This window comes from Pinus tabuliformis, chromosome 9 (genome assembly GCF_031772625.1).
Source record: "Pinus tabuliformis cultivar Carrire ecotype Pingquan chromosome 9, CPIR1, whole genome shotgun sequence".
NCBI classification, from domain to species: Eukaryota; Viridiplantae; Streptophyta; class Pinopsida; order Pinales; family Pinaceae; genus Pinus; species Pinus tabuliformis.
In genome coordinates, this window is record NC_142307.1 from 1,588,681,917 (window position 1) to 1,588,707,424 (window position 25,508).

General features: G+C 39.5%; 1 pseudogene; it reads left to right on the plus strand.

Moving 5' to 3' along the window:
• Nucleotides 1–12,170: 12,170 nt before the first annotated feature.
• LOC149154784 (ruBisCO large subunit-binding protein subunit beta, chloroplastic-like) overlaps nucleotides 12,171–25,508 on the plus strand; it is a 33,281-nt pseudogene continuing 19,943 nt past the window's right edge.

Below are 25,508 nucleotides of genomic sequence, written 5' to 3' on the forward strand. Positions count from 1 at the left end.
TATGCGAAAGTTAGAAGCAGTCAAAGTTGGGTTGACTTTTTGATGATTGGGCAAGCTTAAGGAGGCCACAAATTCAACCCACAAACTCGACTAAACCCGGCCACCGGATTTCGGCTAGCTCCGGCCAAATTCCGGAAAAATTTGTTGCCTCGTTAATTTGCCTAATTTGGCCTAAAATCCGAATTTTTTAAAAATGGTTATTATAATGAAAAAATTAAAAATATATATATTTTAAGGGGGTGGGGGCCACCAACCCCACCACCCCCCCATGTAACCAACATAGATACAATGGTGAGGCCGGTGGGAGTTGAACCCGCCCGGCCACGTGGGCCGGCCCACCGGGCGGCCCCATAACAAACTATTGTACCAAATATATATATTAATTCACCCAAATTAAAACGGTAAAGCGACCATACGATATGCGGTTAATTCAAAGGGAGGAAGGTACGGGGGCAGGCCGCCCAATGCAGACCCAGCCCCCATGTATAATTAAAAATTGGTTTTAAAAAAAAATAAAAAATAGAACCATGTTATTTGTGAGGCGCTGAGATTTGACCACACAACCTCCTCCACACTAAATTAACCATTTACCAACTATGCCAAACAGATTCCTTATTAATTCCACCAACCAATTTATTTAAGAACTTAGCTTTTTCCAGAGCTGGGGAGAGAGGGACTGCACGGATTTCGAGACAGGAGTGGGCACGGAAATTGAGGCAGTTTAATAATTTTTTAATGCAGGAACCATGAATTTTGCAGGAGGGCAAAATTTTCAACTTCTCAGAAATTGACAAATTTTATATGGATTTTACACCTCTCATCACCACGAACATGATGGCGCTATCCGTTTTTCAATCTGAGTTCTGCATCTTCCATTCAATTCCAGAATGCACGCGAAACCATGAGCCATGAAATTTCCCAAGGAGGTAAAATTTCACTTTGTCAGAATATGGTCGAGTTTATACTTGTTTTTCATGGTTTTCTGCAGGGATCCTAATGGTGAAATCAGATTTGACATCTGAGCAACGGATTTTCAGCTCATCCCTGAAACAGAATCTTTGAGGAATCCCGAGGGAATCTAAAAGATTCCTTGAGCTCCAAATTTTCAAATTCTCAGAATTCGGATTTTGGACAGTCGTTTCAGCACTACTTGATGCCAAAAATCTGATGGTGTATTCAGATTTGTGTTTCTCTGATTTCTTCTTTCAGTCACTTTTCTAAGTACTAGTGCAAATATCCATCTTCATGTGCGAACAATCTTCTTCTTGCGATCGATGTTGTGAGATCGATGTTTCAACAAGATTTAGCACTTTGACAGCCTTTGCTTCAGATGGCCCTTGGTGGTGAGGTATATGATGTGTTCATGTACTTCTTCTTTCTGCATTATGTTGTACAGATCCATGATTGATGTTGATGCAGGATCTTGTTTATTACATGTTGTCATGATTCCTTGCTTGATTTTATGCAAAATATTCTATATGATGTACTTGTTGTCATAACTCTTTATGTTATGCTTTGAGATCCCTTGTTGTATGTTTTTGGGATACTCTTGTTGTCGTCATGCATGTGTTTTGCTTTGACATCCCTTTTGTGCCATGTTGGCGGGATGCGCACCATGCTTGTTTTTGTGTCATACTGATAGGAGTCTTTTGATTGAGAGTTCTAGCTGTGGAACATCTCTTAGAGCCACTCCTGCGTGAGGGCATTCTTCCTTGTATGATCGAGACATCATCTCTGTGTACAACATCTTTCTTGACAACACATAATGCAACGGCTTACACCATCTTGACACCAGGGCCCAGAGACGTAGTCCCTCCTGGACGAACTCTGTTATCAACGACTTTTATTTTCATGTGTTGATGATTGTTATGTTCCTCTTCCTTACAGTCTGTAGCTGTATTTGTTAATGTTCTTTTAAAAAGCAATTTTAACACATCACGAAAGTAAAAGGTCTTGGAAAGGTCATTCTTCACACCCGGACCTGGATCACTTGTTTAGTTTTAAATGCAGTTTTCCAAATGTCCTCTTCAACTATTCTAACTTGATAATAACCACTTCATAAGTCTAACTTAGTGAAATAATTTTCATACCTCAATTGATCAAGCAAATCATCAATTCTTGGGAGTGGATAACAATTCTTTATCGTTATTTTGTTCAGTGCACGGAAATCCACACACATGCACCAAGTCCCGTCCTTCTTTGGCACCAAAACAATGGGCGAACCACATGGTGAAGTAGATGGGTATATGATACCTTTGTTCAACAATTCTTGAATTTGCTTCTTGATGTCCATGCTCTCCATAATAGACATGTGATACATCCCAATTTTTGGAAGTGGAACATCCTATTGCAGTTGTATCTCATGTTGAATTCCCCTCTTGGGAGGTAACCCCTTTGGTTCCTGAAACATCTCAACATGCTTTCTTACCACATCAAACAAATTATATTTCAACTTATCATCACAACCTTCAAAATATTCATAATCAATATCATTCTTTTTCTTGATCACGAGAAGCACAAAATTTTTACTTGCATTTACTAGTCTCTTCATCTTCCCTGCATTAACCAAAGAAATGTTTAACTTTTTGCGATGGGCTCTCACAATGTACTCCACCCCATCCTTGAGAAATAGGTATTTGTTCTCATGGTGATAAAACAATACTTTCTTATCATACAAATAAGGACTTCCCAAAATGATTCCTGAGATGTCAAGTGGAACTACATCTAACTCAACTTCATCAATGAATTTTTCAGTAATGGAAAACTTGAATAAGAATTTCCTTGTAACCTGTAAATTTGCATTATTAACTATCCAACCTAATGGATATGGCTTATGATGAGGTACAGTTTCAAGGTTAATCATTTTGACCAAGTCTTTTGAAATTAAGTTTGATTGTGATCCACTATCAAATAATGCATCAATCTTTTTATGATTTGAAGTTACCCTTACATGGAACAACTCTATTCTTGATTATTCATTTGGAGTGTTGTTGTGACTATGTGAGGAACTAGTGCTTGTTGTCACTTCTTTTACTTTTGTGACCATGGCTGAAATCTTGGTCTCATCACCAGAATCTAATCCAAGATCATGTTGTGTGGTAGCTGTCGTCTTTTGTTTTCCCTTATTGTTTGGTTTCTTAGGCCTTAGTTCGGGATGTAATTTCCAACAATGGGTTTCATCATGCCCTGCTTTGGAACAATGTTGGCATATAGTTTTCTCCCCTTCTTTCTTCACACTTGCATTCTTCTTTCCCTTCCATTTTCCACCCTTCTCTTTCTCCTTACCCTTGAATGGATTCTTCTTACTACCCTCTTCCTGAATGTTCTTTCCTCTTGCTTCAAGGTGTGTGGCTTGCACACATACCTCATCTAAATTGCTTGGATTGAACATAAGGATAGTATATTTTAAGTAGGAATGTAAACCCCCAATATATTTCAACAGTGTATCTTGGGAATTCAAGTTTACTCCTAACAACAAAGCCCTTTTCCTAAACTCCTGGGTATAATCTTGAACTGTTTGGCCCTTGAGTTGCCTAAAATTTTTCCAACTCATAATGGCTTTTTGCATATAGGCTAAAGGATAAAATTGTCTTTTAATTGCAAAAAAAAACTCAACCCAAGAAATGGATATCTTACCATGAATTCACATTTTCTCTTGAGTATTTGCTTCCCACCAAAACTCATGCTGCTCCTTCTAACCTCAGTGAAGCCAACTGGATTTTTATATCATCTTATTGAAGGTTCTGAATTATGCAATAAACCTCCAATTGTTGAATCCAATTGTCTAACTTTTCTGCATTCACCTCTTCATTGTACATGGGAAGTTCAAACTTAGTGTCCAATTTGAGTAAGGGAGTTTTTTCCTTTGCGATTTTTGAATGAGTTTGAACATTTTTTGTGGTAGAAATGGAAGATGAGATGATGAGGCAAATGAAGATGGTGGAGATGGAGGAGGATTTCCTCCATTATCCTTTGAATCCTTCTTTTCATATTTTTTATCTCCTGAGCTTCCCTCTCCATGTGGGGGCTTATTATAGTATTCCTCTCTCCATAGAGGACTCTAACCATGTCAATTAAGTCATAGAAAGCTTTATTGAATGCTTGCTCTTCTGAAAGACCTTTAGTCTCTCTTGCTCCAGACATGATGGCTTTGGATTCAAGCTTAGCTTATAGTACTGCTTGTACCTCCTCAATCTCAATTGAAGGTAAAGCTTGAGGTGCTTCAAGTGCAGTTGGGATTGAAACTTTGGGTTGAGATTGTGGCCTTGTGGCTCTCCTTCTTCTGGGCATTACCTCAGGAGTTGCAACCAATAGTTTCCATTCTCCTCTTTACAACTTTAACCTTGTAAGCATCACAATTTTCAACCATTAAAACCCTACTTGCACAAAACTCAAGCAATCAAGCAAATAACCTTTTCTCTGATACCAACTTGATATGTTGTTGAATGTTAGTTTTGATGTGCTAATTTCAACTTCAGATTATGCTTATCTTTTGCTTCATCTGCATACGATTCCGTATGGTGTATGTGAATGATAACAGGTAAATTTATCAAGTTTTATGTTAAATTCATGAGAAAATAGCATGAAAAACAAGTGCTGAACAACAACAATCAAATGTACAGCAAACCATCAAAATGAACACTTAACACAGTGTTTTGATGAAGGAGTTCACCCCTCCTGGGCTACATCTCCTTGGTCCAGCTTCCATGGCTTGGGCCTCTGTATTAGCTCAATAATGGAAAAAGTGTTGTTTACAATGCTCTACTTCTCCTGAAACCTACTTCAATGTGCTCATAACATCAAAATCATCTAGGAACACCTTTTCCTGATCCCAATTTGGTCAAATTTTGCAAAAGTTATGGCAAAAACTATTTCTCCTAGTAAACCTCCACTAAAACTAGAGGAACTCCAGTTAACTCCACTAAAACTGGAGTTAGCACCAATTTTGGAGCTACCGCCGAAATTTCATCCATACTAAACTCCGCATTTAATTAAATATTAAGAAAGCTTAATTAAGTGCTAACTGTGATTACTGCAAATACCACGCGGTTCTGTAACCGTTGACTTGGCGGTAAGGTGTAGTGGTCACATGGCATAAATGCTAACAGTTTTGTGTAGCGCTAGTTGTTGGTTAAATGTAACCACTAGATATATGGTGGTGTTCACATGGGAGGGGGCTGGCCCGCAGGCTGGCTCCCTCCTAACCCCCAACCGTTAACATATAACATAACAAAATTAATGTGAAACCATAGTATGGTAAGAATCGCAACGATGGTGTTTTGGTATGTTGTTGAGTTTGTTCGGGCAAGATCGCGGGATTGACTCTGCTGACCTGCCCCTTAATTTTTCCACTGTAGCGTGCCAATGACTGACCTTTGGGGAGGGACACGTGGTGCCCTCCAGGCTTACCACTTGTCCCCTCCTCATTGGTCCAGCTCCAACCAATGACAACGAGCCATATCACCATACCTGCAGACCAATAGAAATGCGAAACTTGGCGAGACCATAGTGGATGTTGACCATCCCATTGACCTGCCCAGTCACCTACCATGTCAGTAGTATGAATTGTTGACTGTGTAGTCACTGTACCTTTTTTTTTGCAAAAATTCCTCTATTTGGCAAAGTGGACAGAACGCGATATCTTTCTCATACAAGTTCGGTTTTCAGTGAAATGAGTTGCATTGGGATCGTATCGCCGAGAAGGACGTGGTCATTTAGGTTTTGAACGATTCTGAGAACTTTCATTTTTGAGCTAAATACTAAGCCACTGATCAGGAAGGGACCAAGATGTGTCGGAGTTTACAAATGTTTTCCATACACTTCACATGAAGCTGAGTATCAAGGATTCTGGACGAAATTTGGTACTCAAGTACCGCGACTGTCTACGCGAGTACATCCAGGACGAGATGGAGTTCCTGGACATCTCCTCGCTCGGCAAGATGTATTGATACGCTATCAAGATTGAGCAGAAGTTTAAACTAAAGAAGAGAGACTTTGGATCTATGAATCTGAAGCAAGGAAAAGGCACCCCCAAACGAAAGAGAAAAGGAAAAATCCAATGCGGGATGACCCAGGACAACCTGTCGAAGCTGCAAGGAAAGAATAAAATCATGAAGACAAAGAAGGACATGGGAAAATGGTGTGAGTTCCATAAGAGCTCCACTCACAACACAAGTGAGTGTCGGGCCAAGTAGTCATTGGTGGCCAAGCTGAAGGCTTATGAATCAGATGCATGTTCTGAATCTGAGTCAGAACCCGACTAGGGGAATGAATAAGGGAAGAAGATCATTGACGCAGAGCCTACTTCCATCGTGGCCACCACTAAGATCCAGAAGAATGAGCCTGAAGATCCAGAGGAGGGGGAATGCCTCTTCCACTCACAAATGTGGGTGAAGGGTTCTCCGTTGCAGTTCATTATCGATAGCGGGAGCCAAATGAACCTCATTTCAGCAGAGGCTATGAAGTGGTTGGGCCTACCAACTACTGCACATCTGCAGTTGTACACCATTGGGTGGCTTCACTGAGGATGAGATCTTCACGTCAGCCAACAATGCCGCCTTCCCTACAGCATCAAGCCCTTCATGGGTGAGGAACTCTGTGATGTTGCTCCTCTTGAAATTTGTGATATATTATTAATAGGACAACCATACTTGTGGAAGCGACATGTTGTATATAAGTATAGACCTCGCTCTATGGTTATTACTTTGGGAGATAAGTTGTACAGGATACCGGAGGTAGCCATGCCTACCACCATCTCTTTGATCACTACAAAGGAATGCAGTAAGTTCATTTCCTAGACTAGGAAATTTTTTTTCCTTATGATTCGCCCTCAGGGAAAGAAGAATGTTGTGGGCATGAATTCCCGACAAGGCTCCTCCGCACAATAGCAACAGATGGAAAAGGTCGTGGAGGAGTACAGGGACATTTTTGCCTCACCTACAGGGGTATCTCTGCACTGTTAGGTAAAGCACTCCATCGATCTGACCTCGGACGCGCCAATACCTAACGGAATGATCTATCGATGCTCTATTCTGGAGAACGATGAGATCAAGAGGCAGATTCAGGAGCTGTTGCAGAAAGGGCACATCAAGCCAAGCTCATCACCCTGTGGGAGCCCGATTGTATTGGTACAGAAGAAGGACGAGACCTGGAGACTTTGTATTGACTATCAGGTGCTGAACAAGATCACTGTCTGGAATAGGTACCCAATCCCATGGATTGATGACCTTCTGGACCAGCTCAAGAGGGCCAAATATTTCAGCAAGATTGACTTGAAGTCCAGTTATCACCAAGTGCCTGTCGAACCCTCCGATGTGTGGAAGGATGCCTTCAAATCCAAGGAAGGACTTTTTGAATGGTTGGTCATGCCTTTCGGGTTGAAAAATTCCCCCACAACCTTCATGATATTGATGGACAACATCTTGCAAACCTTCACCAATGCATTCATGGTGGTGTATTTACATGACATATTGATATTCAACCAGAGTTGGGAAGAGCACCTCCACCATATTTGACAGGTCCTTCAAACCCTGCGACAACACAAATTGTGTGCCAATTTGGAGAAATGCACTTTTGGCATGACCCATGTTCAATATCTTGGGTACATCATTGATGAGCAGGGTGTGCATGTCGAACCAACAAAGATACAAGTCATTCAGATTCGCTAGCCCTAACCACTCTAACAGAGCTCTGCGACTTTCTAGGTCTTTCAAACTTCTATCGCAGGTTCGTGTTGGGGTTCTCGCATATCACTTCGCCTTAAATTAAGTCAAGTCACCAAGGGCGGAGCGAAAGAAAAGTTCTTTTGGTTTGAATCCCAATAGAAGGTTTTTTCGAGTTGAAGCATCACCTCTGATTTGCACCAGTGCTCATATTACCAAACCCACAACAATTGTTTGAGATCGAGACAGATGCCTCCGACTATGCTCTTGGTGTAGTTCTTACTCAGAAGGGGCACCCAATGGCATATCACAGTGAGACACTTTCAGACATTGTCCGAAAGTATCCCACCTATGACAAATAGATATATTCCATTGTGCAAGCCTGCCGAAAATGGAAGCATTACATTCTGGGGAAGGAAACGGTCATCCACACAAACCACTGACCCTTGCAGTTCATACAGACACAAGGGAGTTTTCATAACGATTGCCATCAGAAATGGTCCACATACCTGCAACAGTTCCATTTGAACATTAAGTACAAGAAGGGAAGCACCAACAATGTTTCAGACTGCCTTAACCAACCACCGGTCATGGTGCTGACCACTGTGCTCAACTCTTGTGGGCACGAGATTGAGGGGTGACCCCATCTTTACAAGAACGATCCAAAATTCAGAAACACATACCAAACACTCCTGGAAGGTAAGAAAGTTACAAATTTTCACCTCTAGGATGCATTGTTATGCCACCTGGGACACATATGTGTTCCTTCAAGCGAGTGTGCCAAGATGATTTGGGAGGCACACTACAGTAGGGTCGTCAGACATTTCGGGGTAGAGAAAATAATGGCAGTGTTGCTGAAGTATTTTTATTGGTTAAACCTTTGACGGGATCTTGGTAAGTACATCAGATTCTGCACTGCTTGCACCATTTCCAAACCAACCATCAAGAAGCAAGGCCTATATACTCCTCTACCTACTCCTAGTCGACCTTGGGAATCCAGCTCCATGGACATGTCGGGCCTTCCTTCTACTAAACATTGCAACAATTGTGTTTTTGTGGTCGTCGATATATTCTCTAAGATGGCCATTATGACATCCTGCAAGAAGAGTATCACAGCAGAAGCCACTGCTAAGCTCTTCTTTGAATGAGTGTGGGTACATTTTGGGATCCCACAATCCATTATCTCAGATCGGGACAACAAGTTCCTAAGTACATTTTGGTCAAGTCTCTGGTCGATGTTGGATACCAAGTTCACTAAGTCCATGACTTTCCACCCCCAAACTGATGGCCAAATAGAGGTCGTCAATAGGATGATCGTACACATTCTATGCATGTACAACTCGAAGCATCCACGCACATGGGATGAAAGCCTCCCCTATGTCCAACACAGCTACAACAGATCTCTCCATAGCTCAACTGGCCACAACCCCTTTTAGGTGGGGTTGGGATTCCAGCCACTATGTCCCATTGATGTGGCCATACCATTTGCAACTACTCAGGCAGATTTATCTAGTTCGAAGCTAACATGGTTAACAACTTCATTGAGTGCATTCAACACATCCACCAAGAGGTCCATGACATATTGGACAAATCCAATGCTAAGTACAAGCAATGTCATGATCAGCATCAGGTGCCACATAAGTTCAAGGTGGTTGACAAATTTTGGTTACATTTGCAGAAGGAGCACCTTGCTGGGCCCCACCGCAAGCTTCGACCACTCTGATATGGGCCTTACACCATCACTAAGGCTGTAGGGGAGAATGATTTTGAGTTCAACATTCCACCATTCCTTGGCATGCACCCAATGTTCAATGTGGACCGCCTTCACCATACTTTCCACCATTACTGGACACATCAAACATTGAAAAACAACTTACACCAACAGAGTTAAACCCATAATGCATGGAACATGCCACAACTGATCGGATCATGAACACATAGATCAAGAACACTCGCAAACAGAAGATCCAGCTGTATCGGGTTGTCAAAGATGGAAAACTCCTCCACTAAGGCAAGTGGCTCACCAGAGGACCAAATTTAGCAGAAGTTTCCCCATCTCATGGAGGCACTCAATGCAATGGGGACCATTGCTTCCTAAGGGGGGATGATTGATCTAGGTGCATATTGGTGACCACCCGCCTATTCCACTTGGACCCCCACCGTTGTTTCTTTTCAGTTTCCTTAATTGTAGCACAACTTACTATTTTTAGCATTTTTTCAGGTCCTAAACTTCCAGAGCCGTTCTGAGGGACTAAAACATGTTTTTAGGGGAAATAGAGACACCAAAAAAGTCTCAATTAAGCTAACTAGTTTTTTTCTGCCTCCTCTTTGATATATTCGAAATTTATGATAGCTAAACGGAGATCGTATGCCAAAGTTACGACCCCGGTAATTTGATATACCGATTTACCCAAATGGGCCCCACAATTTTGGCACTTCATCTCCTAGGGTTAGGTTTTTGGATGTTTAGGGTTTTCCATTGTTTTTCAATAATAAATAGTTCTTTGAGCTTCATTGTAACACAGTTCAGAGGCATTTAGCTGCCACATCTCTTCTCAGAGATAAGCTACCATCACCCGAGCTAGTTTATTTTTATTTCTGTATGTAAACATATTTTAATTCTTTGATATTAATGAAATTAAATTTTATTTTTGTTGCATCTCTGTGTATAAAGGTATTTATGTATTTTGTTGTGTTCCTGCATAAGTTTAGATCATGTTAAAAGTTAAATGTTTATGTTAAATTTTACAAAAAAATATGACTACATATCCCTCTATATTGGGTTGTAGAGCGCGACACTATAAAGTTATAATTTTTATGATTTTTAAAAATTTAGTAACTTGAAATCTAGGATGAGATAAGTGTTTTGATGCTTATTATGGAATTTGTCTATCGTCATTTACCAACCATTTAATTTATATGGTTGTGCTAGTTTAATATAGAGGATATATTAACTTATAATGTAGGGTGAAATCTAGTTTTTGCATTTTCACCAAAATTTAATAATATAATTTTATGTGAGATTTCTTTGAAATGTATTTTTTGAATGTATAAAGAGATTCAAAATCACAAACAACTAATAATATATTGAATTTATTTAGATTTGATAACTCAAATCTACTATTTCAACAATAAATAGATTTCAATAAAAAATCATTTAAAAATATACTTCTTACAAAATAAAAATATAAAATGTTTAAAGTACATTACCATATTATATAAACAAATAAAAAATAAACAAAATTAAACCCCACAAGAATAATAATGATTACATGTCTACTCTATAATATCTTTAAAAAAATGTATAACACCAATCAAATTTCTTAATATAAAAACTTTTCAATATAAAATTAAATAATCAGATATTTACACACCCAAAAATATGATATTTTCTTATATTTAATTTAAAATAATTTATTATTTCATTCATATATTTATTTTTTATATATAATTTTTTTAATTTGATAAAATTTATATTTAAAACATAAATACTTTTTAATTAAATTTATATTGTTTTTGTAAGTAAAGAAGTTTTGTATTACATTATAGTTACAAAAATTACATAGGTTGGTGCTTTAGAGCTCAACAAGATGTGAACATGTGCCTAATGCTGAGAGAGCAGACGTTGAGGCAGCATGGGGAGATGTCTTCTCACAAAGGAGAAACCAGAGAGCCTCTTAATAGTTACATTGTAGTAAAATAGGTAAAATCATATCTAAAGTCGAGAACAACAAGACATAAAAACCATATAAGAGGTTACCTTAATGGACTTGCAATGTTAATTAATGCTCGGGGGATACTCCTGGACCATGGGGCATGGCTTGTAATAGTCCAAGTCATTTGGCAGAGGGAGCCCCAAGGAAGTTGGTTGGTTGGAGGAGGATGGAAACTCACAGTGCCGCTGGAGAGGACCATTGACTTGGCCACCTTGACCACTGACCTGGCTACTTTTGCTGCAGGAGGGGCCTGAACCAATAGAGACAGGGTTTGAATCGTAGTGGGACTGGTGCCGCCAAGGAACAGGGCTATGAGGTCCGTTGTGGGGAGCTTCTACGTGAACTAGATAAAGCGAGGAGTTGTCCATTGTTTCAGTTGAGGGAGACTCGAAACCTTGAAGCTATATGCCTAGTAGGCTAGAAATGTGACGATAAGCTAACTTTGCATGATGTAAATGAAATTTCATATCAAGGATGTTTCCTTCGAGTAGCTCATTAGTATCTTCCTAATCCCTATAATGGTAGCCAAGGAGGTTGCAAAAAGCCCAAAGATGGTCACCTATGTAATTGAGCTCTTGAGCTTCTAATTCTACCACCATTCTGAATTGAAAATAGTGTGGAATATTGCAACCAAAATGTTCATCCCCTTTCCCATCCTAGGGAGGGAGGGGAGGTCTGCCTCTTCCTCGGCCACCTTTGCTAGACCACCCATGTTCTCGCACCATGATTACTGAGAAATAAAATGCAATGCCCTGAAACTGAGCAGAGTCTCCACCTTTGCACAACTGAGGAAATGGATGGCCATGTCAAGAGCACCCAACCTTTTAACGGTGTTTTTGTGACACTGGATGACAAGTTATTTGAACAGATGCTTAATGTGCTTTACATGTAGGAGGGTGGACTTGACACCACCGCCTTGCTCCAGACCCAAGACATGGTGGAGGGTGAACTAGTAGCGCTGTCGGAAGCCCACCCCAATCAATGTATGCTTTGGATTCATGAAGGGTATTAATGCCTTGCAATGTCAAACTGACACTCGAACTCGAGGTAATTAAATTTTATTATTTTTAATTAAATTTTGTGTTTATTAGCTGAAGATTTTGTGTATAATATTTATTTATTTATTTATCGATTATTTAACCCTCATGTCCTGGGTTTGTGATGAAACCACTTTAATATTTTATTATTATACATTTTGGAATAATATTCTTAAAGTCAGCTATATCGTTTCGCTCACTCAAGCCCATCAAATTTTCAAAATATTTAACCATCCACAATAGAATTGGAGGTAACCTGCTCGAACTGGATATAGAATAATGAGCTAAATCCACGAGGGCTTCACTCAATGAACCTTTGACATAGCACATGTGTTTGTGGCATACTAAACAATACCCTTAATTTGACTAAATATTAGAAAATACCTCTAAAAATATATGTATTTAACCCCTTACCAATACGAACCCAATACACCTTCCCAATTTAAAAGACCCCTACTTTCACTAGATATTGTAGGTATCCATTTTTCCATTGACATTTTTTATACCCCTTTATATATTTTCGTTAACTTTGAGCTCCATTTTTTATACACATCATATAAAAACCCTTTATTCTCTATTATATACTCAATATATTATGTCATTTTTCCCTCAATATATATCCCGGAATATGAATGCACATGGTATGGTATTGCTCCCCCAGTGAATCCCCTGTGGCTAAATCAAGAGATGTTTCCAGTAGGAAGCACTAGATTTCAATAGAGAACACTATCGTAACGACCAAAATGGGAAGTTTGACGTAGTTGTGGCATATGTATGGCTTCATAAGTCTTAGCCGAGGAAAGCAGGTGACATGTCGTGGTCATGTGAGCTTTATTATCATATAGACATTGTCTAAACATGCTACATTTTAGAGTTTTTGGTCGAAATCTGGTAAAATGTTTTGACAAAACTTTAATTTTTGTTTTTTAAAATGAGTTTTTCACTACATATATGGATTCAACTATTGGACATTAGATAAACCAACACTCCACGTGTGTTTCGTGACATGGACAAACCGTCTCTTGTGAATCCTTATCTTTGGCGATGCGATCATTGAATAATGCCTGTGGGTTTTGGTTTAACGACAATCGTGATTCCCAACAAGTGGTATAAGAGCGTAGGTCACGAGTTCGATACACACCCGGCTTGCGTTGGGGGGAGATTGTTGGACATTGGATAAACCAACGCTCCCTGTGTATTTTGTGACATGGACTAACCGCCTCTCGCAGATCCTTATCTCTGGCAATAAGATCGTTGACTAACACTTACAAATTGTAATCTAACGACAATCATGATTCTCAACTCTCATTTCATGAATAAATAATATGAGAAAATAATATTCATCCAAAATTTCTTTTTAAATTCTTTGCATATTCCTTTTATGGATCCATATATATATAAAATAAATAATTACATTTTATAATCTTATTTATAAATATTATAAAAATAAATAACCTAATATACAATATACAAACACATCTTAACATAATAATAATTAAAATAAAATTCTTATAACAATTTATTTCCAAACACTCACAAATAGTGAATAATCTTTCTTGATGTATACCTCTTTTTGTGCAAGTAAAATAATTATATAAGCTTACTATACAAGCTTATCATTTTATTGTTATGGGCAAGCTTAACCGACATTTTAAAGGCATTACCCAAGAATGCAAAACACTCATTATAGTAAAGATTATTTATGATAATGAGTGCTTTGCATCCTTGGGTAATGTCTTTATCATGATGTGAAAGGACGTGTTGGAAACTCTGTGAAAAAAAGTACTACATCTATCAACAAAGGTTACATGGTTACGAATGCCAAACACTTATTATAGTAAAGATTATTTATGATAATGGGTGGTTTGCATCTTTGGGTAATGTTTTTATCATGGTATGATATGAAAGGACATGGGTTGGAAATTTTGTAAAAAAAATATTATATTTATCAACAAAGGTTATATGGCGGCATAGTATTTAGTTTTTGTCACTTTTAAATATAGCCAAAATAAAAGTATAAAATAATAAAGTTATAAAAATGTTATTAATGTTTATATTAATAAATATTGTAATTAAAAATATTTGTTTTTGGTAATATAGTTAAATTTTTACTATTTACTTAATTATTATTCATAAGTAAATTAAAATTATGAAAGTCTAGTATGAAATAAATAATCGATATAATCAATAGGTATAAAAATATCTTTTTACATTATAATAGTTTTTTACTTTCCTTATATCTATCTATATATATATATAATTATATGTATTATTTATTTCTCGAAAATATAAACGACAATTAGTTGAATAATATTATTTTCTTATATATATTTGTTATTTATATAGATATTTTCTATTGTATTAAATATATTTAATACAAATTTAAAACTTTTAAATAAGGAAAATATTGATCTAGTTAAATAAAATATCTCCTTAATAAGCGGTTTCAGGTATGCTCCTTAATAAGAACTCTCACTTTTACATTTTTAACACTCTGAAACCAGTGTAACATCACTTGGCACACAATCTGGGCTTCTCTATCGACTCAATCCCTTCCAAATACTTGCGGTCCCTCTCATTGAAAATCCTCTCTGCATTCCATGTTGGAAGGAAGTTTGTAACAAGCTTCTGAATCACTTGGCCAATTGGACCTTTCATGTACTAAACCTTGTTGGATGAGCCACTCTTCTAAAATCGATATTGCAATCCATCCCTATTTATCAGCTCTCGGTCCTCCCAGCTCCCAAAAGCATATATAAAGAGTTGGTTTCAATATGTCGCAAATTCTTATGGCAAGGTGCTAAATTCGAAAAACAAAAATGGTCCTTGATGGCATGGGATAAGCTCTGCCTCCCAAAATCTCATGGTGGATTAGGACAGAGGGACCCTAAAGATCTAAACGAGGTCATGGGCACGAAGCTCTAGTGGAGATGGCTTTAAGGTGGCATGATCCGGATTTAAACAGGTACGCAACAAATTATAGAGATAACCATATACACAAAGATGCAGCGGGAATAATACTTCATTTCATTAATGGAAAATACTGAAATATGCTTACAACCAGAAATGGAAATAAACCAGCTAGGGCGATGGTAGCTTATCTCTGAGAAGAGATGTGATGGCTACATGCCTCTGAACTGTGTTACAATGAGTCAAAGGCCTATTTATTGTTGAGAAACAATGGAAAACCCTTAACATTCCAAAACCTAACCCTAGGAGATGAAACGCCAAACTGTGGGCCCCGTTTGGGGGTAAATTGGTACATCAACTTCCCGGGGTCGTAACTTTGGCATATGATCTCCGTTTGACGCGTACAATAGCTCATTAGAAAGATCTATCCGAGCACTATCATTGTTGGAACGGGCAACATCGGTCCATTCCATGGACCCATGTTGCCCCCAGATTCCCCAAAAAACGTCGTTTAGGCCTCAAAACGGCTCCGGAAGTTCAGGACCCGAAAAACTGCTAACAATAGTAAGTTGTGATACAAATAAGGAAACGTAAAATGCTGAGAAAGACAATGGTGGGGGTCCAGGTGGACTTGGCAGGTGGCCACCAATATCCACCTGGATCATGGCACTAATCAATGGAAGAACATATGGAACCAAAAATAAAGGCAAGGTAGATCTCAAGCACCCTCATGCGTGGCCCTTCCACGCCAGTCATGTCAGCCATATGGAACTTAGCTTGTCGTAATAGTTTCCTAATACACGATAACTTCTTCTGGGAGATTAGGAATGGTTATACCACTCCTTTTTAGGAAGAATCCTGGAAGTAGTTGCCACACTTAGATTTAAATGTCTTTCTGCAAGATCTAAAAGTAACCTTGATCCAACTCAAAAACAGGACAATTGTGGAATTATGGTCGAAGACTCCTTCCTAATCAGCGTGGCATAATTGGAAATTAGCCTGAGACTGGCAGATAGTTTATCCTCTGGATAGTTGGGCGATCCTAACTCAATCTTTGTGGGAGCGTCGTATTCCCATCTCCGTAGCTCCAGACAATCTCCGCTGGGGTTATAAACCGTGGGGCTCATTCTCTATTAGAGAGGCTTATATGCTCAAGATAAATTCTCAATAAACTCAAAGAGGAGGTTTGTTGGAGAAAGTCTTAGGGTGGAAACTTTGGCCTAAAGTTGCTCACTTCCTGTGGATGTTGGGTCACAAAAGAATATTGACTTGGGATCGGCTGCTCAATAAAGGCTTCATTCGGCCGTCTCAATGCCTGATGTGTAAATAACAGGAGCAGATCATGAATAATCTTCTAAACACTTGCCAAATAGCTAATGAAGTATGGATAGAGGTGGGTAATTTGTTTGTACCATTGGAACAAGACATAAAATATTTGCTTTCAAAAATCAATAATTGGAAGAGTGTTCGCTTCAAAAACCTAATAGTGAACAAAGCCTAGATTCTAGTCCTAGGATTTCCGCTCTATAATACTTGGAAAGAGCAGAACTGTGCCATCTTTCATAACCAGACCCCGTCGAGCTCTTCCATATGGTAGACCATCAAAGATAATCTTAGGGAATCTATCATGGAATAAAAATGGGCTGATGAGGTTTGGAAAGCAGGCCAAATTGAAAACATAATTCTTTCCTTGCTGAACTTATCCCCTGAATTGAACTTTGCGTCGTCTCATCCTCTTTGAGCTCCTTCAATTCCATCACCTCCCAGATTCATTATTCCCCCTCCGAGCTTTGTAAAAATAAACTTTGATGGCGCCTCTAAAGGAAACCCAGGTCTGGTAGGATTTGGGGGGTGCTTCATGACTCCCAAGGCTCTCCTCTAGGCGTCTTTACTGGCTACTATGGTGTAACCACAAATAATGTAGTTGAGATAATGGATTTGCAAAAAGGCCTTCATTTGGCACTCAACCTTGGTTTCTCCAAGATTCAAATATGAGGAGACTAAAAAATGGTTATTCATATACCTCAAAAGGTCGTGGATGGTTCCCCTCCCTCTAAGCTGGTGCATAGTTAGTGATTGGAAAATCAAGTAGTTCAACTCGAGTCCCTCTTAAAAATATTTTCCCTATGTTACAACAAGTCACACATTGAGATCTGGAAACAAGGTAGTTGATTGGCTCACAAATTGGGGAACAGGGGAAGATCATGGTGATTTCGCTGTCACATGGCATCTAGCTCTAAGTTTAGTTGATATGGACCCAGGAGAAAAGGAAAACCTCTCAAGACTGTTAGAAGAAGACAATTCCTGCCTCGGTGGGGGTATATCAACACATGATAGGTTCACCTCGGAGTATGCCTCATGAGGCATGCGGTAGGTGTAAACATGTTGAACCATAAAGTGATGCGACGGGTCGATAGTCAATCGAAGCCTCTGAACCCTCCTTTTGTTGTTATATTTTGTGGTGGTGATAGAGTAATGTTTATGGTTTCTTGGGTGATGAACTCTGGGCGTAGGGTGGTGGACGAGAGTGTTAAAGGCTGAGCGAGCTTTTCAAGGCCATGGGGTAGCTGGACCTTTGCAGATTGTTCAGACTCAGGTGTTGTGGCTTATCTATCGGGATGGTGTGCGTTCATATGGGATTCTATGATCCGGATTTAAACAGGAACGCAAAAAATTACAGAGATAACCATATACACAAAGATGCAGCGGAAATAATACTTCATTTCATTAATGGAAAATATTGAAATATGCTTACAAACAGAAATGGAAATAAACCAGCTAGGGCGATGGTAGCTTATCTCTGAGAAGAGATGTGGTAGCTACATGCCTTTGAACTGTTCAGAACTGTGTTACAATGAGGTTCAAAGGCCTATTTATTGTTGAGAAACAATGGAAAACCCTTCACATCCCGAAACCTAACCCTAGAAGATGAAACGCCAAATTGTGGGCCCCGTTTGGGTAAATTGGTACATCAATTTCCTGGGGTCATAACTTTGGCATACGATCTCCGTTTGACGCGTACGATAGCTCGTTAGAAAGATCTATCCGAGTACTACCACTTTGGGAGACAACATGGGTCCATGGACCCGGACCCATGGGTCCATGGACCCATGTTGCCCCAGATTCCCAAAAAAACGTCGTTTAGGGCCTCAAAATGGCTCCGGAAGTTCAGGACCTGAAAAACTGCTAAAAATAGTAAACTGTGCTACAATTTAGGAAACTGAAAGAGCTGAAAGAGACAATTGTGGGGGTCCAAATGGGATAGGTGGGTGGCCACCAACATCCACCTCGATCATTCCTCCCCCCTTAGGAAGCAATGGTCCCCATTGCGTTGAGTTCCTCCTTGAGATGAGGAAGCTTCTGCTGAGTTGGGTCTCTGGTGAGCTGTTTTGCACTCTCTGATGTGACCAGAAATGGTGGGAAGCATGATCGACGACGGTCCACATTGAACACTCGGTGCAAGCCAAGGAATGGAGGAATGCTGTGCTTCGAAGCATTGTTTCCCGTAGCCTTGGTACTAGTGTAAGGACCATGTCGGAGTTCCCTGAGTTTTTGATGGGTTCTGGTAAGGTGTTCTCTCTGCAGATGTAACCAAACTTTGTCGCCCACCTGAAACTTGTGTGGTGCCCTGTGGGTGAGGAGAAGTTGTTCCTATGTTCTGTCATGACCGTATCCCTTTGCTGCTGCTGCTGCGTGGAGGAACCCTTTGCAGGGGTCATGGATGTAGCAACGATCTTCCCATTACTTTGGGAGTGAACCAAACATATGAATTTCCTAGTTTGGGAGATGAGCTTGCTGCCTTTCTTAGCAGTGATCAAAGATGTGGCAGTAGGTGGGGCTACCTCCGGTATCCTGTATAATGAATTATTCAAAGAAATAATGACAGCACAAGGCCTAGACTCATACACAGCATGTCGCCTCCACAAGTATGGCTGGCCTAATAATACATCACATAATACCTCGTCTGTGAAGGGTTTGATGCGGTAGGGAAGGCGGCACTGCTGGCGAACTTTCAGATCTCGTCCTTCATGAAGCCACTTGATACTATACGGCTGTGGGTGTGGTGTAGTCAGTAGGCCCAACCGCTTCACGACCTCTGCTGAAACGAGGTTCTTTTGGCTGCCACTGTCGACAATGAATTGTAGCGGCGAACCCTTCACCCACATCTGTGAGTGGAAAAGACGCTCCCCTTCCTCTGGATTTTGGGGCTCATCTTTCTGGATCTTGGCGGTGGCAACAATGGCGCTGGGATCCGCATCAATGATCTGCTTCCCTTTGCCATTACCCTTTTCGGGTTCTGGCTCAGGGTCGGAACATGCATCTGATTCGGAAGCCTTCAACTCAGCCACCAGCGACTGCTTGGTCCGACACTCACTTGTGTTATGAGTGGGACTCTTGTGGAACTTACACCACTTCCCTGTGTCCTTCTTCGGCTTCATGGTGTTGTTCTTTTCTTGCAGCTTCGACAGGTTGTCTTGGGTCACCCCACCTTGGCTTTGTCCTTTGGGCTTCGGATTTGCAGATCCAAAGTCTCGCTTCTTCTGTTTGAACTTTTGCTCAATTTTGACAGCGTATCGGTATGCTGTGCCGAGTGAGGGGATGTTCAAGAACACCATCTCTTCCTGGATGTATCTGTGTAGGCAGCCGCGGTATTTGAGTACCAGATGCAGCTCAGAATCTTTGATACCCAAACGTGTGTGAAGGGTATGAAAAATGTTTGTGAACTCCAACACATCTTGGTCTTGTCCCTGCCGCAGTGTGGTCCATTTGATGTATTTGTCCTCATAGCTTCTGACAGGGTAGTACTGCTCCTTGATGGCATCCCGAAAGTCATTCCAAGTGGGTGCGGCTGAAAATAGTGAGCCTGTACTTTCATCCTTCTGCTCTCAGTAGGTTTCCCACCAGTCCTTGACGTGGGGGGCTGCTTTGAGAAGAGAAAAAACAATCTTTTCCCGACTTGAAAATTCATGAATAGAAAAATACCCATCTAGCAGATTTAACCATTTATCTAAGACATCTGCGTCTATTTGACCCTCGAAGATGGGGATTTCAAAATTAACTTGTACCTTAAGCGGTGTGGTGTTTCCAGAGTCGCTGTTACAAGCCGATGCGTCGCCTCTGGGTAGCCGTTGAAGGATCTGCGCAAAGCTATCCATCATCGCGCTCCTTTGCCGCTCGAGCGCTTCTTCGAGTAAGATTTTGATAGGATCTCCTGCCCCCTCGTCTTTCTTCTCATCCGCCATGGGAGGCTGTCGGGATTTGCAAGGCTGGTCTTGCAAAGGTTCGACCAGTTCAAGCCCTAACTCCTTATATCCCGACTTCGTTGGGGACATGCAAAGAAAAACAAAGAAAAAGCAGACCGCTCTGATACCACTGATCCGAATTTAAACACGAACGCAACAAATTACAGAGATAACCATATACACAAAGATGCAGCGGAAATAATACTTCATTTCATTAATGGAAAATACTGAAATATGCTTACAAACAGAAATGGAAATAAACCAGCTAGGGCGATGGTAGCTTATTTCTGAGAAGAGACGTGGTGGCTACATGCCTCTGAACTGTTCAGAACTGTGTTACAATGAGGCTCGAAGGCCTATTTATTTTCGAGAAACAATGGAAAACCCTTCACATCCCGAAACCTAACCCTAGAAGATGAAACGCCAAATTGTGGGCCCCGTTTGGGTAAATTGGTACATCAATTTCCCGGGGTCGTAACTTTGGCATACGATCTCCATTTGACGCGTACGATAGCTCGTTAGAAATATCTATCCGAGTACTACCACTTTGGGAGGCAACATGGGTCCATGGACCCATGTTGCCCCAGGTTCCCAAAAAAACGTCGTTTAGGGCCTCAAAACGGCTCCGGAAGTTCAGGACCCGAAAAACTGCTAAAAATAGTAAACTGTGCTACAATTTAGGAAACTGAAAGAGCTGAAAGAGACAGTTGTGGGGGTCCGAATGGGATAGGTGGGTGGCCACCAACATCCACCTGGATCATCCTAGTTCGTTTGGAAGTATTTCTCCCCTTTGGTACGTCAAGTTTGGTTATCCAGGGTGGAAGCCTCGATGCCAATGAAGGAGGGTTTTTTAGGTTAGTGGTTACTCAGCGGTCTCCAGGTTCTTATTTCTATTTGGTTAAGGTCTTTTCCTGTGTCGTGGTTGTTGGTGGTGGTTCGTAACTCAACGTTGCCCATTTCCCTGTGGAAGGAATGGCTCTATCTGTGGCCACATTTTCTTTTTGAAGATAACTCTCTCACAACCGGTGAGGGTTTATGGTGGCACCTGCTTCTGTCGAGGCCCTTTGGAAAATTCCACGAAGGAGGGGTGCTCCTAGTCATGGGGCAGTGTATAATTCCCTTCTTATTTGTCTCTTGGTTCTGTATATTGAGGAATTGCATGAGTCGTCAGGAGTGCAGTTGTATGGTTTTGGGCAAAGAATTTCGGATATCCCTATTATGTTTCACATGTGGACTGATAGCATATTAACATCATTCAATGGATCCAACGGAGTGATTCTTTTCCAGCTTTATTTTGTGGCATAGCTTGGTCAATGTTGTAGGGCCACAACAGGATGTGTGTGGTGGCTAGGGGCGTTTTCAGGTGGTTGTTCCCTATTGGGAGGTTGTATCCTCTCTTTTCATTCTGGTTGGTGTTATTCGGGAGTGACTAGCCATGCCTCGGCAGCGTGGGCGTCCCCGTCGTGGAGGAGGGCACTAGGGCCATGTTAGACAACAAAATAGTGGTTCGATCTCGGCTTTAGAGGATGCAGTCAACGGAGAACGGGCGGATGAGATCACCCAATCTCATGAGCATTCACTAGGTTAAGTGGAGGCTCCAACCTCATTGGAAACCATTTAAAATCAGTTAAGAGACATCCAAGCCAACCTAGACATCATGAGAGATCACCAACATGAAGACTTGAACGAGTTGGTGGCCTATTTTAATGACATCCAATTCTTCATCAATGAGACTCTGGAGCTACTTGAGAGTATTTTCCGCAATCAAAGATGCCTCAATGATTGCCTGCATGATTTGGAGGCCCGAGTGGAGCATGTTGATTTCTATATGCATGAGCGGATCGACTTCCATGTAGTTCCTCTTGAACTTCTGCCTCACTGGCCTCCGTGACAAGTTTATCTCAGGTTCTTGGTATTTTTTGTCATCTTCTTGTAATGTAAGGCTAGTAAGCCTATCAGAAATAATAGTTATCTGATTGCATCTTCTGTTATCTTTGACACTCCTCGCTCTCCCCTCTGTCTGTAGTGAAGCTAAGGGGGCCATGTAGCCTAATTTTGTACTCTGGATTTCACTAATGATAATATAATGAAACTCTTTGACCGGTGAAAAAAAATATTTAAAAAATAACTATATATATATATAAACTTTCACTTTTGAAGTGTTACCATGTGCATATATCATACCTCGCATAAACTAACGATGATCTTAGAAATAATTTTTCTTAAATAAAACAATATAGCATGACTTAACAAATAATCTATTCAATCTTCAACATAATTACAATCGCATTCCATATAATTAGCATCCATGTGATATCTCTCACATAGATTTAAAGAAATAGAATAAGATTATATCAGACTTTATGATCAACGATGAATATGGCATACACTCTAGTTGATAAATTTGTGTCTATTATGTAAGATAATTGATAGTTTGACCTATTAAATATTTAAAGAACTTTTTCAAGCCTCAAGGGATAGCTTAGTTGGTCGCGTTCCTATTGCTAAGTATCTCACCTACCAGGAGGTCACGGGGTCAAATCTCCTCGACGTCCTTGGGGTTAGGCCTTTCTAGTTTGGCCGACAGGTAGATCCCTTCAGGTTGATCTACCTACATTTTCCCATGGATGTAGCGGACAATGGATGTAGTGGTCACTCAATGTCCGTGAACCACCCTTAAAAGAAAAATTAAAGAACTTTTACACAAGTAATCAACATAATGTTATAAAATATTACTCAATTTTTTATACATTTCAAAATTTATTAAATATTATATTAATTTTATAATAAATAATTACATTTTACAATCTTGTTTATAAATATTATAAAAATAAATACTTCAATCTAACATACAATGATAAAATATGCAAACACATCCTAACAAAATAATAGTTTAAAAAAACCTTCTATAACAATTGATTTCCAAACACTCTCACAAATACTGAATATTTTTTTTTATGTATAACTCTTTTTGTGTAGGCACAATAATTACAATGAAGTTGTTCCTTTTTAAAATTGGTCAGGCCAAGCATTGTCTGCCTTTTTTATCTCAATGCATGTCCCACAAATAGCAAGGATTTAAAGAGTTTTGTTATGGAGAAGTTTCGTAAGCGTATATGGGGAAAAGAGTTGGGTAGAAATAAAAAGTACTATGTTCAAGAATTCAACCCCACTTGTGATCTCCAACAAAAAGAGTACATTGGAGCTAGAATTCCATGGAGAGAAAAGATTCTTATTGCTCGATTAAGAACTAACTCATATCAACTATGGTGTGAAACATGTAGGTGGAAAAGACCTAAAGAAGCTTGGGAAGAGCGAGTGTGTACTTTTTGCACTTCTGGAGCAATGGAATCAGAAAAACATTTCATTTTGGAATGTGATTGTGATGTTTTCAGAGACATCAAATATGGGGCAGTGGAATCGGAAAAACATTTCATTTTGGAATGTGATTGTGATGTTTTTAGAGACATAAAAGATGGGGTAGTGGAATCGGAAAAACATTTCATTTTGGAATGTGATGCTTTCAGATATATACATTTCATTTTGGAATGTGATTGTGATGTTTTTAGATACATCAAAGATGGGGTAGTGGAATCGGAAAAACATTTCATTTTGGAATGTGAAAGCAAACATTTCATTTTGGAATGTGATGCTTTCAGATACATCAAAGATAGTTACAACAATATGTTAACATTGATTCCTTGGCATTTTCTTTTTAGTGAGGGCATTGTTAGAAAGATGGGTCAACTCATCATTAATTTGAATAATAAGATTGAATTGCAAAAAGCAAAAAGTAGGGAAGCTAGTGGTCCCATAGACTATATCTAGTCATGTGAACCTTAAAATTTCATTTCATTTCATTTCTTCATTTGAAATCTTCTATTTTACCCTTTTTCATCTCTGTTTGACATTTGTCTTTGTTGTTTTTCCATTTAAGTAGCATTGTGTGACCTTTGTTCTAATTAAAATATGAATGTAAATATGATAAAAATGTAAAATGCGTTTGTGGGAAATGAATGCATGGCGTATCTGATGCAATCTTTTTATCCGAGAACAACAACCTCCTCCTTTTTTTTTTTGCAAATATTCTATTTTCCTCCGACCATATAACTTCTTGGTGAATATGGTCTCTCACAATGTTATATAAATTATTTAATTCCTCCGGCCAACGATCGCCATGAAGAAGTGAGGAATGGGCATGGGACCGCGCAGACATAACAACACCCCACCTCTGCAGAAACCATGGATCGAACCTCTAAGACTCAACAATTTTTGCACATTGAGGAGAGTCATTGTCACGAAGGCAATCTGAGCAATGCAGAACAACTGTCGCTCTTGAAAGATGTGACTGAATACTCTGCGAGTAGCCATTGATACAACTCAGAGATACATGAACGCAACACAAAGAGCATTGGGGATCTTATATGGGCGAATGCCTTGTCTTAACAGTTGGCCGAAGACATCCTGTAAATTTCTCGTAGAGAAAGAAGTGGTTTTTACTGAACAACTGTGTAAAATTTCTCTTCACATTTATTTTTAAATTTCAAATAATTACAAAAGTAAATAAATTTAACATGAATGTACATTATTTGTTTTTATTAAAGATAATTTTAGAGGTGAAACAACTATAAACAATCAAATGGCAGTCTGTGCAGTTGAAATATCTTTAGGCTTCATAGATGTTCTTACCATGTTTTTCCACGTTCAATTCCACGTTGTGAATGTTTGTCATCTATGTTCTCTATGTTCATATATGTAATCAAAAAGGTATTTCACATTCGCATTGCTTGATTTCACTATTTAGATTATAATTTTTAAAGGAACGTATATTGTATTATAGTTTCATGGCTACTACTTATGTAAACTTTTAGTTTCAAGCTTTTTTCCATAAGGATGTTTGTTTCCTCAGAGAATTCTAAGTAACGGGTTATGTGAAAATTT